The following is a 17873-nucleotide window of genomic DNA, read 5'->3' as shown; positions in this document are numbered from 1 at the left end:
AGGTAGGCAGGAGCTGGAACCGAACGACGGGAGCTCACCCCGCCGTGGGGATTCGAACTACCGACCATACGATCAGCAAGTCCTAGGCACTGAGGTTTTACCCACAGCGCCACCCGCATCCCTTTAGTACAGTGGTACCTCGGGTTAAGTACTTAATTCATTCCGGAGGTCTGTTCTTAACCTGAAACTGTTCTTAACCTGAAGCACCACTTTAGCTAATGGGGCCTCCTGCTGCTGCCATGCCGCGGCTGCACGATTTCTGTTCTCATCCTGAAGCAAAGTTCTTGACCCGAGGTACTATTTCTGGGTTAGTGGAGTCTGTAACCTGAAGTGTCTGTAACCCAAAGCGTATGTAACCCGAGGTACCACTGTATGCATGCGCATTCAACTGCCTCCCTAAAGGTATCCACGTCACCCAGGAAATGGCAGCCGCAGTCTGGAAAGGTCCCGTCCTGGTTGACATGGAAAAGCTGTTTTCAACAAAGCCCAGTGACGGAAGCACGCAGCTGTGTTGAGGCATCATTGGGTGTTGAAATTTTGAGCCCAGGGCAACTGCTCCTGTGCCCCCACCCCCACGCTACACCATTGGCCTGAATTCTAAAGGGAGACCTCGCAGAACCAGGTGGTAAAATGTTTCCTGCATGATATTGGTGGCAGGGAGGAAAGTATGTTTGAATTGTTCTCAAAGAAGCTACCAAACCATCCAGCTCATCACTGCGGCCTATCCTAGCCACCAGGAGCTCTCCAAAATCATAGAATCATAGAGTTGGAAGGAACCCCGAGGATCATCAAATCCAACCCCCTGAAATGCAGCTGTCCCATAGGGGGAACGAACCTGCAATCTTGGCATTATCTGCACTATACTGTGACCAACTGAGCAATCCATGGTCCCAGACAAAAGTTTTTTTGTTTTTTGTTTTTGCTTAGTGGAGAAGAATTCAAACATGTTATCTTCCTACTTGTAGCTTGAAGTAATACTGCCCAGGAAAAGAATTACCACTTGATATTTACTGGTGTGACTAGCATACCCAAAAAACAGCCCATCTTTATTTTTTTGCTGTACTGCATGCTCTGCTTGCTTTACTTCTTTACACACGTAAAGGTAAAGGGACCCCTGACCATTAGGTCCAGTTGTGACCGACTCTGGGGTTGTGGCGCTCATCTCGCTTTATTGGCTGAGGGAGCCGGCGTACAGCTTCCGGGTCATGTGGCCAGCATGACTAAGCTGCTTCTGGCGAACCAGAGCAGCACACAGAAACGCCATTTACCTTCCAGCCAGAGCGGTACCTATTTATCTACTTGCACTTTGATGTGCTTTCGAACTGCTAGGTTGGCAGGAGCTGGGACCCAGCAACGGGAGCTCACCCCGTCGCGGGGATTCGAACCGCCGACCTTCTGATCAGCAAGTCCTAGGCTCTATGGTTTAACCCACAGGTACCTGGCACCAAATCCAGGACCATTTTTGCTGCTGCTTGTCCTTCAGATGAGTTTTTTTGCTTGATAATTTTTTTCTCCCAAGCATACAGTATGTTAATTTGATGAAACATTTATTTGGCGCCTTATTTTTTTTTTAAAAAAAAAAATCCTTTTAAAAAAAAACCTCTTTGAACTACTCTTGAACGGATCACGGGAGTAACTCTGCAATTGACATGACTGCCACAAAGGTGAGCCAATCAGCAGTCTCCACAGCCAGATTATCATGGAAAGAGAAAGAATTGGTTGTTCCCACCTGAGGAATGCTAACTTACACACACACACACACACACACACACACACGGCAATTGTGGATGCACACCTTATGCAGCTTTCAACAAGAGATTTCAACCTATCCTGACAAAATCTCCTGTTACCTACAAAAGCTCAAACCTATTTCCATATCCGCCTCTTTGAATAAAAGTCTACTGCCTCTAATCTCCTCCATCATTTTATTAATGATTTCTCTTCTTGCATTTGGCTCTCGTTTCTACCACCAGGTTTTGCAAATGCTAAAGAAAATGAAGAGATGCATAATTGTAATGATACCAGCTTCATTAGCAAAGATACATGAATTGTAGTTTTTATTTTGTAAATTTGTTTTTTGTGTGGATTCCAGTTTAATTAATTAAACTGGAATCCACATAATTAATTAATTAATTAATTAAAGTGGAATCCACACAAAAAACAAATTTACAAAATAAAAACTAAAATTCATGTATCTTTGCTAATGAAGGATGAGTATGAAAGTAGTTTTACTTTCCAAGGAAAATGTTCAGCGGGTGGGATGATGGACAAATACAAATAAATTAAGTTTTGTAGCAAAGTCTCAGACCCCCGTGCTTTCAAGACATCAGAGAGGAAACATCCCAAAGAGATTTATTGATTTCATCAAAGGTCCCACCAGGGATTGCAGAGACAATCTCTCACCAGGGAATACAAGGAACAGGTTGTTCAATTCCTGTTTGGTCCCAAGAGACACGACATCTCAGCCTCTCCCAATACTAAGGTGCAACTCTGAACAATATTACTGAAATTTCTCATTAGGACTGCTCAAAACAACTTAGCAGTACCACTGTTCCGCCTTGGAACTTTATGCAAAATGACAGGATAATACATGTATTATTAAAATATACAGGCAACACCTTTCAGTAAATGACAGCTGTACTTCTATGCATCATTTACATACTATGAGTAAACCCAGCTGAACAAAGTGGGACTTATTTCAAAGAAAACAAGAACAGGACAGTCATTTTACTAAAACATGGTGTTCCAAACTAACAGAAGTCGAAAAGTACACGCTACATTTTTTAAAAAAGAGGGACCTCTTTTTCAAGTTAAGTCAAGATGCACTGTATCACTGACACAACAATCCTGTACATTTCCCTTGCAGCATCAGGATAACATCACTGCAATGTTACCAAAGCATTGCAGTAACAAGGATACAATGGAGAAGCAGGCCATGATTCTTCATCCTAAGAACATGTTTTTGGCTCAGCTAAAACCTAGTTCTCACTAGACGTGGTAAATCTGTGTCTGGGCTATAACTGCTTTAGATGGGTGAAGAGCTGCTCATCACTGAATGGTTCATACCACGACCAACAAGATCCCAGGCATGCACCTCCAGATGGTGGAGACGTCAGACACCATCCTGGCACCCAGGCATCTTCACTTGGTCGCAAGTGGTCGAAAGCCAGGTGCAAAATGCGCCTGGCAACCGCCTAATTTCGAACACTGCCAACAACAACAACAAAACCCTGTTTCCACATAGAAAAGCTGATGTCAAAGGGTCTCCCAGTTCTAGCTTTGTCAAGACATGGGTTCACAACCACAGTGAGAAATATGCCTAAGTCTAGGGATCAAACTAATAAATTTGAAGAATCTATGCAGGCTAGCAAATACTTACTTACTTACTGTTTTCATTTATTACATATTTCCTCCAGGGAGCTCAGAGAAGCATATATTCCTCACATTTCATCTTTACAACCATGGTGCAATGTAGCCAAAGCTGAGAGGCTGTGACTGATCCAGTCCATCAATCACATTGACACTACACTCGCTCTCAGAACATCTAACCCTGCTGTCAAGAGTAGTATCGCAAATATCAAATGGCTCACCAGTCTCAGACATTCCCAACTTTATTTAAAGTTTTGAGTAATTATCATAAAGGCAAGTCAATACAGAAAAAACGCTTGGTATATTATAAAAAATGGTTTCACCAGCCAGCCACAACGTATGATTTATTCCCCCCCCCCTTTTTTTTTTTACATTATGTTTGGGAGTGTGTGGGTTTCCCTTTGACTTCTTATAGCATTTAGACCGAGAAGCTTATTGATCAATATGAAGAAATCCATTCCGATTACCAGTAAAAAGTCATTGGTACAAGACATAAAGAATTCCCCCAAGAAGTGATCAAAATGATGAGGATTAAGGCTGCGTAATGAGACTACAAGTTCACAGGGAGACAGCGACAACAGAGTGAATGAGAAGTGACTCTAATGTGACTTGCCATGCCTCTTCTATTGCGACTACCACTGCAAAGTCACAAAAGATCTGTGTCTGCTCTGCACACAGCAAAAGAGAAGGAACGGATCAGCTGGCAGCAATGATAGTTGCCGCTTTTACAGCACAGAAAGCCTTGCTCATTAATTGCTTTCATTAGCAGATTTCATTTGTGTTTTCCAATCCACTTCAGGGTTAGAAGATGCCCTTGCTTGCCCTAGGTCAAGAAGCTGTGGGTGATGATATTCCAGATTTGAAATTAATGAGTTGTTTTGCTGGTTGCAGTGTTAGGAGACTGGCAATGAATTGACATTTTGCTACAATAGTGGGGGAAGTACAAAAATGTCATCAAAATCACAGCTTGTATAGTATGAGTCTAACGAATGCCAGTATACCACAGCAGAGATACTTCTTATCTGCGGTGTTTCTTACCACGTACTGGTAGCAGACCAGGTCTATAACCATTCTTTAGTATGTAAACTTCATACTCCATGTGGAATCCCAGGTTATTGGAAAACACTTCTCTCAATGATAAGTCCCATTTCAGTATGCACCACCCTGTACTACACGTACACTTTTTAAGTCACTAGTCCACAGGGACAGTGTACACAGTTTGCAGGTTCCAAGTCTCCCCCTCCAAGACAGACACACAAACACACAGCCATGCAGGCTTGCTGTGTACCATTTTTGTAAACGCTGGAATGCTTACCGAACACGTCTCATAGTTCAAAACATACAGCGCTGTGGCGGTCACAAAATCAAACAAGATGGGGAGTTGCTCTTTCACCCTGGGAATTCAGGGCCTCCCGATTTGCTTTTTAATCTGCAAATATTTACAAGCCCTCTACAAAACATCACTACCTCCCGGCGGCATAATTCGGAAGGTGGCAACACGGACGCAAAACAATGAAAGGAGGAGTAGAGAGAGATGGATTGAGTTTCCAACTCTCCTTCGATGCTAATCTCTCCCTAGCCCCGGAATTGCACCAAACTTGGTCATGGTTGCAGGAATGCACATGACTCATGGCCGTATTGTGGATGGATCTGCAAAAGAGGCAGGTGGGCTGGACTGTGCGTTGTGTGTGTGTGTGCGCGCGTTTCTGTGCGTGAGCGCCTCGGAGGGAGGGCTGGGGGGGGGGGGAGAAAGCAAACTGCAGTGCGTGGGACTAGACCCAAGGGGAGTCGCAGCTGGGGTTGGACGGCGCATCCTCCCGATCGCCACCCATGCAAAACAGTGGGCAGGCGCAGAGAACTTCTGGGGGTGAGGGTCAGCGGCGGCAGCCCCACAGCCTGCCTGCACACAGGGGGAGAGGGAGGAGCTGCAGATCATCTTCCCTCCCTCCCCCATCCCCCGCTTGCTCTCCTCCCCGAGCCTTGCGCTTTAAGGGGGAAGGTTTGCGCTGCAAGGGGAACCTGCGGGGCATCCCTGCTCGGCTCCACATGGGCATCCTCTCCCTCCTTGCAACTCTGCGCAAGGGCACCATCACACGCAGCACCCCCTCCCCCGGCGCCCAGCTCTGCTTCCCAAGGACAGAGCCTCGCCAACGCCATGACAGTGTCTGAGAGGAGAAACTAAGCGCTTGGCAAGACCCCCCTCCCTCCCCGCCCGCCCGCCCGCCGAGCCCGGGCCGCCTGACCAGCCGCCGGCTCCTTGGCCCCTGCCGCCTGCCCTGCCCGGCGAGCGCAGAGTTCATTCATAGGCTGCCCCCGGGCCGCCTTGCGCACCCCGCGCACCCCTCACTCGCGCACGGCGCGCCAATAAAAAGTTCAGAGCCCAACTTACCTAAAATGGCTCCTGCAGCAGCCAAAATACAAACAGCTATTATTTGGTGAAGTTTAGCCCAGACACCCTGCAAGGACAGCCTAGCCTGGCCCCGGCACGCCCCCGCGCTGCAGCCACTGGCCACCCGCAGCCCCCCGGCGCCTGCCATTGGAGAGGCGGCCCGTCAGCCAAGCGCAGCCCGCTCCAAGCTTGGCTGCAGCGCGCTTATTGCTAGCTCCATTGTGCTCCTATTTGCATTGATGTGATCGCTGCCGGGATTGGCTGTGGCAAGGACCGAGCATTTCCCCCCCCCCCCGCACCCTCCCCGCAATTCCTTTTGCCTCCCGGATCTGCAGCCCCGGTCCTTCTCTGACCTGCCTCCCGCCCCCTTCCAGCTCTCCAGCTCGGTTGCCCAACGCAACTGTAGCTGCAACTTTCCAAAGGCTAGCAGAGGAGAGAAGGATTTCGCCCCCCAGTCCCGTATCCTCCAATCAAGGGGTTTTTTACTTACTTCAGCCAGCATTAAAAGCGGAGGAGAAGAAGGGAGGGGAGGAGAAGCGGGGGAGAACCTCTCCCCCTTTGCATTCCACGTCTTTGCTCGCTTTTCATGTCCCGGATGTGAGATTTCCTGCATTTAAAGCACAGTGTCTGGAGGTGGAATGTGCAACCTCCGAGCAGGACGATGCAGGTCTTTTTTTGTCGCGTGTGGGAAGGAGAAATGGGCATAATACTGGGGGGAGGGGAAGGATGCCAACTTTCCTTGTTCAAAGAGATGTGGGGTAGCGCCAATCTAGACGAGCTATTCCTTAGCGTAGCTTTCCTCTCCTCCCCCTCAAAAAAAAAAAAAAAAAAATCTGTTGAGTAATGGCTGCAGTGGGAGTTAATCAAACACATTCTGAAGACCTTTCTTTTGCTAACTGGTTTTAATGTTATTTTATTGGTTCCAGGCTAATGTGCGCAGTTGATACGCCGGTTGAATGGTGCACCTATGGAACATTCCTGGAAAAGAAACACTGAAATAAGACCTCTTGCCTTCTGCCAGTTATGTTATTTTCTTTCCCCCATATGTAGGCTGGTGAGTAGGGTGTTACTCTTTGGAAAATATGAACAAGCTGATACAGCATGAGCAGAGTAGATCCTTGCCAAACATCTGTACGCCAATTCAGTCATGGAATTACTTCACAGTGTGCCTAGTGCCCAAATTCACCCACATTTACCACAGGGACAGCTCAGTGCAGCTTTGTTGTGGCATAGCAAAAGTGGATGGACTTAGCATATGGGGGGGGGCATGGCACAAAGCAATCACACCAAGTGCTTCCCCATATGCTAAACTTGGTGGTAGGGCCCAAGTTTTGCATGAACTAAGTTTCTGGTTCAATTTCCGATACTTGCTTAAGGTGCTGCTGCCTATTTTTGATGACCCAGCTGTAGAAGGAATGGTTTGCTGCAGTTCTGATAGAGATACAGCAAATGTATAGCCTATATAGATGAAGATATATGGCTCACCAGCCCAGCATCCCGTTCTCACAATGGCCAACCAGATTTCCTGTGGGAAGCCCACAAGCATGACCTGAAAGCAACAACATCCTACCAGCATTCAGAGCTGCTTTGCTAGAATAGATGGTCAGAAGCTGACTCACCATAGTATGCAGATGAGGAGAATGGTCAGTCAGGGACACAATACTGTAATATGATTCCCCGTCCTATCTTATATGGACAAGTCACTTTAAACCACCAATATTCCAAAATCTCTCCTTTTGGAGAGATGCATTATTTTGAGGGTCAAAGGAATAGGTAAGATGTGAGGTATTTAGACAAGTTGTATAAAGACAGTGAAGGGTTCAATATAAGAAGCTGCCTTACACCAAGTCAGAACATTGGTCCATCTAGATCAGTATATTCTACACTGACTGGAAGTGGCTCCTCAGGGTTTTGGATGGTTTTTTTCACTCCTACTGAAGATGTCGGGGACGGAACCAGGGAGCTGTATGCAAAACAGATTCCCAGCCACTAAGCTAGAAGCCCTTCCCCAGTATACATATGTTACACAGTATGCATATGGATACACACACCGAAAAATGACGTTCTAGGTGAGAAGTTGATTTCTTGCTGCAAAATTAAATACAAATTATTTTATTTTTAAAACAAAACTGTGTAAGACCTCCAACTGGAGTACCACTACCAGCTGGCAGTAGAAGATCCTAGACTAGCATTCATACCCATTCTAACTAGGGAGTTGCCCACTTAGCTGGTCAAGCTGGTCCTTCTGCACAGATCCGTTCAACCAACATTCTGAATATGTCCATTTGGTCATATAAATCAGTCCTCAATCAAAGTAAGAATAGACCAAAGTACCAAACAAAGCTGCAACTTTTCCAAAGTCACGGAAGCATGCTGTTACCCACATGGGAAATAAATACGTCTGCTACACTGATAGAAATTGTAGTAAGGAAATCTCAAAATACTAAAGTTTGCAAACATTTGACAAAAATGTTATAGTTCCGTGTTAGAAGTTAAGTTTTCTAGTTTACATCTTCAGACTTCCGTTTTCTCAGTTACTTCTATGAGGTAAGCTTAGGAATTGCTATACTGTATTGCAATAGATTCCTTTTCCCTCCATTTACAACTGTTGTCATCAAGAAGGTACACTGCACTACTTATTTCTAAACACATTCTGTTCTGTACTTCCATTTGCCTGTTATAGTTCTTCTAAATCCATCTTCATATTATCACACTTATTTCCTTTACTTTTTCACAGCTCTTGTTCTGGATGGATTTACCAAGCATGTCATCTTCCTTATTTCTCCAGACATTGTACTCAAATTTCCGCAATAAATGATGAACTGAGTTCCAAAATACTTTGTCCTGCAGTTGTTCTCATCTAATTCCTTCCTTCACTATCTCCTACACATTCATTTTATAATATGAATTTTACTGATTTTTTTTTAACATATGGCACCTTGCATCCTTTATCAGTTGCAATGCACAATCATACCTGGGTTCAAATAAGGAGAGTTTCATATATTTTCTGCATGTTAAAGAAACCCTGTGCTTCCACTGTAGAAACCCAAGCTATTGTTTACCTGGCCTATATCGTTTACTCTTTCTGTTTTTAGGTAAAGGTAAAGGGACCCCTGACCATTAGGTCCCGTCATGACCGACTCTAGGGTTGCGGCGCTCATCTTGCTTTATTGGCCAAGGGAGCCAGCGTACAGCTTACGGGTCATGTGGCCAGCATGACTAAGCCGCTTCTGGCGAACCAGAGCAGCACACGGAAACGCCGTTTACCTTCCTGCCGGAGCGGTACCTCTTTATCTACTTGCACTTTGACGTGCTTTCGAACTGCTAGGTTGGCAGGAGCAGGGACCAAGCAACGGGAGCTCACCCCATCGCGGGGATTCGAACTGCCAACCTTCTGATCAGCAAGTTCTAGGCTCTGTGGTTTAACCCACAGCGCCACCCGCGTCCCTTTTTCTGTTTTTAGAGATCCCATCAAAAATGGTAACTGGTTCCGTTCTTAGAAGATCACTGGAGCAAATAATATCATGGTCATGTAAAGAAGACAACATAATTTTGGAAGTCAGCTTTACAAAAGGCACCATGCTAGATCTTTCATTTAAGTATTTAAAAATTCCAGGGGATGAAATCCAACTGCTGCTGTCCGTGTGCTGATAAATGGGAAATGAGGTGAAACTGTAGATCAAAAGAAACCAGTAACATTTGTTTTACATTCTGTTGCTTTTGTAACATCTGTGACACTAGCATCTGAGTAACTAGAAGAAGTGTCTAAATGTCTGCTTCACAAGTATTGTTCAGATCTTTTGGAGAATTTTCCTTATCAAATGCTGCATCTGAGATACAGATATAGATATGCCTACTATGGAAAAGCTTGTGATCCACCCCCTGCCCCTTCCTAGTATCTTATTATATGAGATTTACAAAAATACAACTGCTACTGGTTTTTTAACGAAGTGTCCATAGCCCTGTGGATTTTTTGCACACTGCCAGCGACTCTGGCCGAACCTGAGTAACGTTTCAGCAAACTAGCATTCAACAAAAACTGCATCCTTTATACTATGGGCAAGAACAGTTAAGCCACCTAGCTGTTTTGTCTATTGAGTGTCAACTTGGAAGAGAATTTGGGGAAATTATACATGCTTTTACAATGAAAAAGACCAGAAAAATAAAAGTTTTAAGTTAACTGGTTTATCTATCAAATGTGTGCAGTAATGTTCTTACATTAGTATAAAAGCAGAATGCAACAGACTGCTGAACAGAAAGCACATTGCCAATAACATGTGACACGATTGTAAAAACATTCTGCACTGGCTGCCCATCTACTAGTGAGCCAGGTTCAAGGTTCTTGTATTAATTTACAAAGCCCTGAATAACTGAGGTCCAGGGACTACCTGGACCCTTATATTACAGCTCCATCACTGAGATCATCTGTTAGGAGCATCGCTGGTTGTCCCCCAAGTTCTAAAGCTCATGGGACTTCAACCTGAAACCAAGCCTTTCATGTCATTGATCTAGTTGAGTAGGGTGCTCTTCAACTAGCAAATTAGGAGGTGTATTCTATATTAGCCTTTGAATATTTGCTGCAAACCTTTCTGTAATAGCTGGTGATCTGTTTTAAATTTTAATGTATTTTTATTGTGGCCCTATAATGGTTGTAAACAACTTTGATTTTTTTAAAAATGAAATAACAGTACACAAATATTTTTATAAAATAAAGATAACATCAACAGGATAATATTTTTATTAGGAGCAACAACAACAAAGTTACAAAAAAAAATCTTTATAAAACTCTTCTTCAAGCCGAATAGTATATGAAACAAAAATAGTGAATGATTAGTTTTTTCAGGTGGATGGTAGAAAAGTCATGAGATTGTAGGTGTAGGATGGGACAGGGACCTGCATTACAAGTTTGTACTGGGGCCCACCAAAATGATGCTTGAGCTCTGTGTTCCATCCCAAGGGAATGAAATATAAAGCCATATTTGACAGCTGCCCCCATAAACCATGTAAACTGTCTAGAGATATGTCAAAGTCTGAGCCTCAGTATTTTCCAGAATCTACTATAAATCTTGGTACATCGATGTTTGCTATGTGTTTGGACACCTCTAAAGATAACCTAACCAATTTTTGCATAGTGAATCCAAAGATCAGGAATAAAGTTTTTGTCTATGTTTAGATACAACTAGATGCCATTTTGAATCAAGATGGCAGTCTAAACACCAAATCGTATCAGCTCTAGTTAGCATGGCCAATGGTCAGGAATGATTAGAGTTGTAGTACAACCACATCTGAGGGACGCGGGTGGCGCTGTGGTCTAAACCACAGAGCCTAGGGCTTGCCGATCGGAAGGTCGGCGGTTCAAATCCCCGCAACAGGGTGAGCTCCTGTTGCTCGGTCCCTGCTCCTGCCCACCTAGCAGTTCGAAAGCACGTCAAAGTGCAAGTAGATAAACAGGTACCGCTTCGGCGGAAAGGTAAATGGTGTTTCCGTGCACTGTTCTGGTTCGCCAGAAGCTAAACACATGACTTGGAAGCTGTACGCTGGCTCCCTCGGCCAATAAAGTGAGATGAGCACCACAACCCCAGAGTCGTCCGCGACTGGACCTAATGGTCAAGAGTCCCTTTACCTTTACAACCACATCTAGAGAGCCACAGGTTAGCCTCCCACTTTTCCTGCTGTTATTACAGTAGTTGTGAAGTTGAACAAAACAGAATTTCTGAACAGCTGCAGCTGCTTGTGAAGAGACATGAAAATCTGTATCTACTGTAATGATCTCTTTTGCACAATTATCATGAGCCCCAACACTTCAAAATCCAAAAGAGATCCAGGAAGTTACAGAGCTGTCTAATTGCTCCAATAGTGAGAAGTTTGGGAAGTTAATGAGAAATATTATCCATGCTAAGAAGAAGAACCAAACTCTTTTTTTCCAATATCTATGCTTTTTAATATAGTTAATATAGTTGCAACTTGCAAGTAATGCATGAAACACAAGGAATGGATAATTCATGATAACTGCAGGGAAATGAGTCATAGCTAGTATGTGGGAAAACCAAACAAACATTTCTTCTACGTGTACTTTGAATATGGGATATAGTCACCATGGAAAACATCGCTCATCAGCAGTCATGGACATGGCAAATGTTGTAGATGTTCTAATGACACCACTCTCTATTATGCATCAGCATAACAAGATGGGGCAGCATATAAACCAAACCAAAGTACAGATTATTTGTATCTCTTTACTTGGAAAAATGAATAAATCCCATTTGTGAAAGACTATGGCATGTTGTTTATTTTGAGACACTTTTGTTATGTCTCTTTTCCCAAAGTTCTTTTTTCCCCTTTGGTTAATTCTTTGCTATGTTGAGCAAATAATTTGCTATGTTGATCAAATAATTGAAAAGATGACCAAAAAATAAACCTACAGGCAAACATGAGGCAGATCCTTATGCTGTACCTTCCTTTTCCAGGTTGAGCTTCCAATTCCAATTTTCTCTGCATTGCATCCTTTCTTCACTAGATTTTACAGATAATCCAGGTGACATGGTTGATAACAAATAGTTGCATTGCAATGGTTTTTCTGTCGTACCCACATGGCAAGTTTTTAATGCAATTTCAGCACAAGCCAGTAAGGACATGCAACGTGCTATTGCGGCTTTTCAGGGCTTCTGTGCCTTTAATTAAAGTTACCTACTTGCCAGTTCTGTCCCATTTATTGCTTCCTGCTGAATGCAACAGTGGACTACAAGAAGATCAAACCTATCCATTCTTAAGGAAATCAGCCCTGAGTGCTCACTGGAAGGATAGATCGTGAAGCTGAGGCTCCAATACTTTGGCCACCTCATGAGAAGAGAAGACTCCCTGGCAAAGACCCTGATGTTGGGAAAGATGGAGGGCACAAGGAGACGGGGACAACAGAGGACGAGATGGTTGGATAGTGTTCTCGAAGCTACCAGCATGAGTTTGACCAAACTGCGGGAGGCAGTGGAAGACAGGAATGCCTGGCGAGCTCTGGTCCATGGGGTCACAAAGAGTCGTACACAACTAAACGACTAAACAACAACAACAACAAACAACAACTTGCCAGTTCTATCCCTTTTATTGCTTCCTGCTGAATGCAACAGTGAGCTTAGTAAATAGCCTGCTATTCGGCTCTTGAACAGTCTTTTGACATTTCTGTCAAGGGGCTTAATTATTGGCTCCTCTTTTTCTTTCCATTTTCCTATAGCTACCTAGTGCTACCTCACTATATGATAATTTGTTAGATCATATTGTGCTATATTACATGTTGCGTGACACCTCTATTTTAATTCCCCTTCCAGCTGGAAAAGCAAATGCCTCACCAATATTGGAAGACTCTAGTGCAGGGCAGGAGCAACCTTTTCCTTAACTTTTGGTCAACTTTGCTGCTCTCACTGTGCTACTCACTGCATTTTCTGCCTCTATAAGTGCCACTGAAATAAATGTGCATGGTCCCCATGTATGAGTCCAGTAAATTATGCCTTTTAAAATTTGTTGTGATTTGAAGTATTCCTTACTTTATGGCAGAGAACCAAAAAAATATTCTTTCTTGCTGTATACAGCTTAGTGATCATTATAATTAAGTGGTATATAAATTGCCAAAATCAATAAATAACAATTTTAAAACGTGATGCAACAAAGCTCAGGTGAATTTGTAGCCAGGATCAGAAGAGTAATTAAGGTGTACTCAAGAGCTTGGATATATTTGTGGTGATTCCGCCCCCACAGCTTTATTATTTGTTGAATTTCTATCCAACCCTTATTCCTCAAGGAGTCCAGGGCAACAAACAGATAAACCATATAAAAGAAAAAAATGGGGGAGACCTAACCAAAAAAACACACCACACACACACACCAAAGCAACAATATTCCAAAACTGATTAAAACATTCTAAATCACAATAAAAACATACTTCTATCCAATTATCTTGTGGTTGCCAGGAACAGAGTTTTTCAGCCACCAAAGGCCTGGGTAAACAGGAATGTTTTCAAACTCCTCCCGAAAGTTAATAATGATGCAGACAGGTACACCTCACTAAGGAGAATATTTCAAAGCCAGGCAACCACCACTGAAAAAAACTTGTCACAGGTCAGTGCCAACCAAGCAGCCCCTTTCAACAGTTAGGACAAAGGGCAGTCCTCTGAAGGAGTCCTCCATTTGAAAAGTTATTTGGTCTGTCCAGGTTGAAAATAAAGCCCCTATGAAGGAAGAGCAGGGGCGCTAAAGATGTCCATTAACAGCACCATGACAGCAGACCATTCACTTGGTCACAATATTTCTCACTATGGGGAAATATATTTCAATTTAAATTATACCAATTATGTCTAAATCTTCATATCTCTCTCTCTAATTAACATGTGCAAAATTTTGACATCTGTGTTCTCTTTAGTCTTTTTTGGGTGGAGGCAATGCCTTTTGTTTTTTTTGGCAATGTGTAAAATGCCCCCTCCCCCAATGAACAGCACACACACACACACACACACACACACCAGTTTTTTCAAAAATCCCATCAGTTGCAAAATAAAATTTCCATGAAGCATTGTAGAGAAGAGTCTGCTGTCGAAGAAACATGAACCCCAAGCATCGTTGGACAGGCAGAATTTGTGTGGCTCCTTGGAACCAGCACCCTGTGTAAGGTAAGGATCTTACATTCTAAAGAGCATTGAATAGGCATAATATTTGTTTTAAAGGGCTGTTTTGTTTAAAAGCTGACATTTTCTAAAATGAAGAGACAGTTTTTTCTTCCCATATTCAATTCTGGGAAAACCCATAATGTCTCGCTTTACATTTGGAATGTACAGTATATTTGTTCACACAGCCAGAAATACATAACAGGACAGCCGTATTATTTTTCAGCAGAATGTTAAATTCTGAAGAGAATATTGATTATCCATTCCTTCTGAATTATGTAGACTGGGGGCCTGTGTGTAGGAAGTTTTAATTTAAGCTTTGGGTATATTTTTAGATGCTTTAACAAACATTAAATGATGATAATAATTATTTTGACAAGTCTCTGGATAGACAAACTTCTGCTGACAGTTATAAAGGATAAAAATATTAACAGTTTTATTGATCTTTCAGTTCTCATGAATAAACTGCTAGCTTCACTTCCTTTGAGGTGAATATTGGTTCTTTTAACACTTGAGGCTTGGTGTTTTAGACACCTGGCAGGGCAACAGTAGTTCAGGCCATAATTTCAAAATTTCTAATGATTTCTAAGTCCTGGAACACTTTCTCTCTTTCTGCAGAAGCAGCTAGGTATGGACCAGTGGCAAGTCTGCTGTGAATCAAGTCCAACATATGAGACAGTCCTGCTGTAAAGAGCAGTGCAGGCCATCTATATCACCCAATCCATCCAGTGCCTTGGGATAGTTTTATCTTTGACCTACAAAGCTGAGGAGCAGGCAACAGCACAGCACTGAGGAAGCAAGCGAGACTGAAAACTGACTACTGTAAACAGGTCCAGGGGGCTTCTCTTAGGCCTTTCCACAGTGGAATGCTGTAGACCCATAGACGCTAGTGATGCAGGGCGCCAGGGCACCAAGTTCTGAGGGCGCCAGGTGAGAGTCCGGGGAACACTGAACGAGCACTGAGTGAACGAGGGTGTGTGCGCCGCTCGCACTGAGCGTCGGCTTGGCCTTTTCCCTTTTAGCCTGCAGGCGCCGAATTCTGTGGGGCGCCAGAAGGCTAAAAGGGGAAAAACCGAGCCAACGCTGGGCGGAAGCAGCGCAGGCCCACTCGCTCACTCGGCGCAGGCCTGCTCGCTCGGTGTGCTCGCTTGCCCAACGTCTTCGTCTCTGAGCTGGGCATCAGGCGCTGCGGATCTCCATGGGGCTGGCTCCCCCGGCCCACCCGCCACCCTCACCTGCCTCCACCATGCCGCGCCGAAGCAGCACCGTGCTCGGAGCACCTGCCTGCCATGGCCACCGCAGCATGAAGTGGCCAGCTGCACCGGGGGTGCTGCGTCCAGCCTCCGCCGGGGGAACCGCCCTCCAGCCGCTGATCGCCTCCTCCAGTCCAGTCCTAAGAGGCTTCTTCTGGTGCTGTTGGTGTTCCCTCCCTTAAAAAATGCTTACAACTCTGGGGAACCTTTCCTTAAAAAAGGTCAACAGCTTTGGGGTTCCACCCCTAATAAAAAAAGGTTGACAATTCTGAATTCTGAGAAATGGGGGGGGGGGTGCCGGAGGGATCTTTGCACCACGGCGCCGGATATTCTTAAAACAGCCCTGCTTGTGGCAATGAAGCCAGCAAGCTGACCACACATATTTTGGAGCCTCAAAGAAGGTTTGCAACATCACTGTCTATACTCAGTCTTTAGTCACCTTGGGGATTTAAACATCAATTTAGAATACAACTAAAAAGCATGTGCCACAAGATGGCATCTTACAAACAAGCAAGCAAATAAATGTGTCAAAGCAGAGAACACAGCCCTATTTGATTTCAGCTTTAGAATAACAGCACTACCTTTCATCTATTCCGGAGGATTTGAAAACTGATTTATTATATTGTGGGTTGACAACAGCCTCCCCACCCCAATCCTAGACCAGTGTTTCCCAACCGGTGTTCCGCGGCACACTAGTGTTCCGCGAGATGTTGCCTTGTGTGCCGCGGCGGCGGCGGCTGCTACTGCAAAGCAGGGAGAGAAGGAGGCGGCGGCGGCGGCGGGGAGCCGGGCAGGGAAGTTGCTGCTGGGGATGAAGAGGCGGCGGCAGCGGGAGGCGGACTTCTCTCCCTCTCTGGTGCTGCTGCTGTGAGGCGCTTGCCAGCCCACCGGCCCCTCCTGAGCGGGATATGGGTGGGCGGACGGGGTGGGTGGGGGAGAGGCGCCGGGCCCGCCTCGTGCCCTGACAGGAGCTGCTGCTGCGCCCGCCGGCGCCCTTGACGCGGCGCCCCTCATGCCGCCTCGAGAGGCGTTGGGGGGCAGCGAGACTCTGCCGGGCCCCGCCCCTCACTCTGCGCTCGGCTTCAGGGCTGTCTTGCGAGGGGGCGGCGGGAAAAGACTCTGAGGAGCAGTGGCGTAGCGTGGGGGGTGCAGGGGGGGCCGGCAGCACCGGGCGCAACTTCTGGGGGGGGGCGCGCTCGCTGCCTCCGGAGTCGCCGAAGAGCCGCCGCCGCCTGCCATGCCGCCTTGGCTGCTTCAGCCGCGTCCGACAGCCAGCTCGAGGCTCCTTCCGGCCGGGTCTCCCGACGGGGCGCTGCGGGCGGAGGCTCCGGCACCAAGCGCCACGCCGCCCAGGCTCGGGTCGCTGTGTGGACGCGCGCAGCCCGCCAAACGTGCCACCGGCGGCGAATGAAGCGCCCAGCCGGAGCCACCTGCGCTCTAGTGCCTGCGCGCCAAGACCGCCCACCCGCCCCGACAGGGCCCGCCCACCCGCGCCGGAGGCCGGCCAACGCACTGGCCCCAGCGCCAGAAAGAAGCCCCCTCCCCGTACCAGAAAGAAGCCGCGTCGGGGCTAGCCGGGCCGGGGAGGGAGACCGAGAAGGCTGCGCCACGACGCCCAAAGACGCGCGTCTTGGCGCAAAGGGGCCCGCGGCACCCAGGCGCGGAAGGGACCCTCTCCCCCTGACCCGCCACTGAACTGCAATTCCCAGCTCCCTTGGCAAATCCCAGTCCCCAATCCCCAAGATGCTTTATTTGAGGCAGGGGTCCTTTAATTGCAAAAACAACACCACGGAGGGCAGTAGTCACCACGAAGTTTGCCCCAGAGTAGAGCCGTCAGTATTAATGACCATGGTAAGGGGTTAGGGGGCGCAAATTACTTGCCTTGCCCCGGGTGCTGACAACCCACGCTACGCCACTGGTCATCGGCTCCGGTTGTTGCCTTTCTCCGCCGAGGTCGGTGGACCTTGCGCCCGGTGGACATGAGCCAACAGTGTGACGCGGCAGCTAAAAAAGCCAATGCAATTCTGGGCTGCATCAATAGGAGTATAGCATCTAGATCAAGGGAAGTAATAGTGCCACTGTATTCTGCTCTGGTCAGACCTCACCTGGAGTACTGTGTCCAGTTCTGGGCACCATAGTTCAAGAAGGACACTGACAAACTGGAACGTGTCCAGAGGAGGGCAACCAAAATGATCAAAGGCCTGGAAACGATGC

General features: G+C 46.0%; 1 protein-coding gene and 1 long non-coding RNA gene across 8 annotated transcripts in view; one reads left to right on the top strand and one right to left on the bottom strand.

The window, feature by feature from the left end:
• Window positions 1-6352, bottom strand: part of CHD6 (chromodomain helicase DNA binding protein 6) — a 108800-nt gene extending 102448 nt beyond the window's left edge. For 4 of the 7 annotated variants that reach the window (XM_077929185.1, XM_077929183.1, XM_077929184.1 and 1 more), the window contains exon 1: window positions 5759-5883. The gene's annotated coding sequence lies outside the window, so the exon portion shown is untranslated. Of the gene's footprint in view, window positions 1-4684; window positions 4961-5758; window positions 5886-6248 lie in introns of those variants that run through there. The other 3 variants (XM_077929179.1, XM_077929186.1, XM_077929181.1) reach the window with 3 other exon arrangements.
• Window positions 6297-8595, top strand: LOC114599481 (uncharacterized). Its single transcript, XR_003707316.2, has 3 exons — window positions 6297-6425; window positions 6685-6812; window positions 8496-8595. It is a non-coding gene; the product is annotated as an uncharacterized LOC114599481 (long non-coding RNA).
• The last annotated feature ends 9278 nt before the right edge of the window (window positions 8596-17873 follow it).

This window comes from Podarcis muralis, chromosome 5 (genome assembly GCF_964188315.1).
Source record: "Podarcis muralis chromosome 5, rPodMur119.hap1.1, whole genome shotgun sequence".
Taxonomy (NCBI): Eukaryota; Metazoa; Chordata; class Lepidosauria; order Squamata; family Lacertidae; genus Podarcis; species Podarcis muralis.
This window is presented reverse-complemented; position numbering and strand designations above follow the sequence as displayed.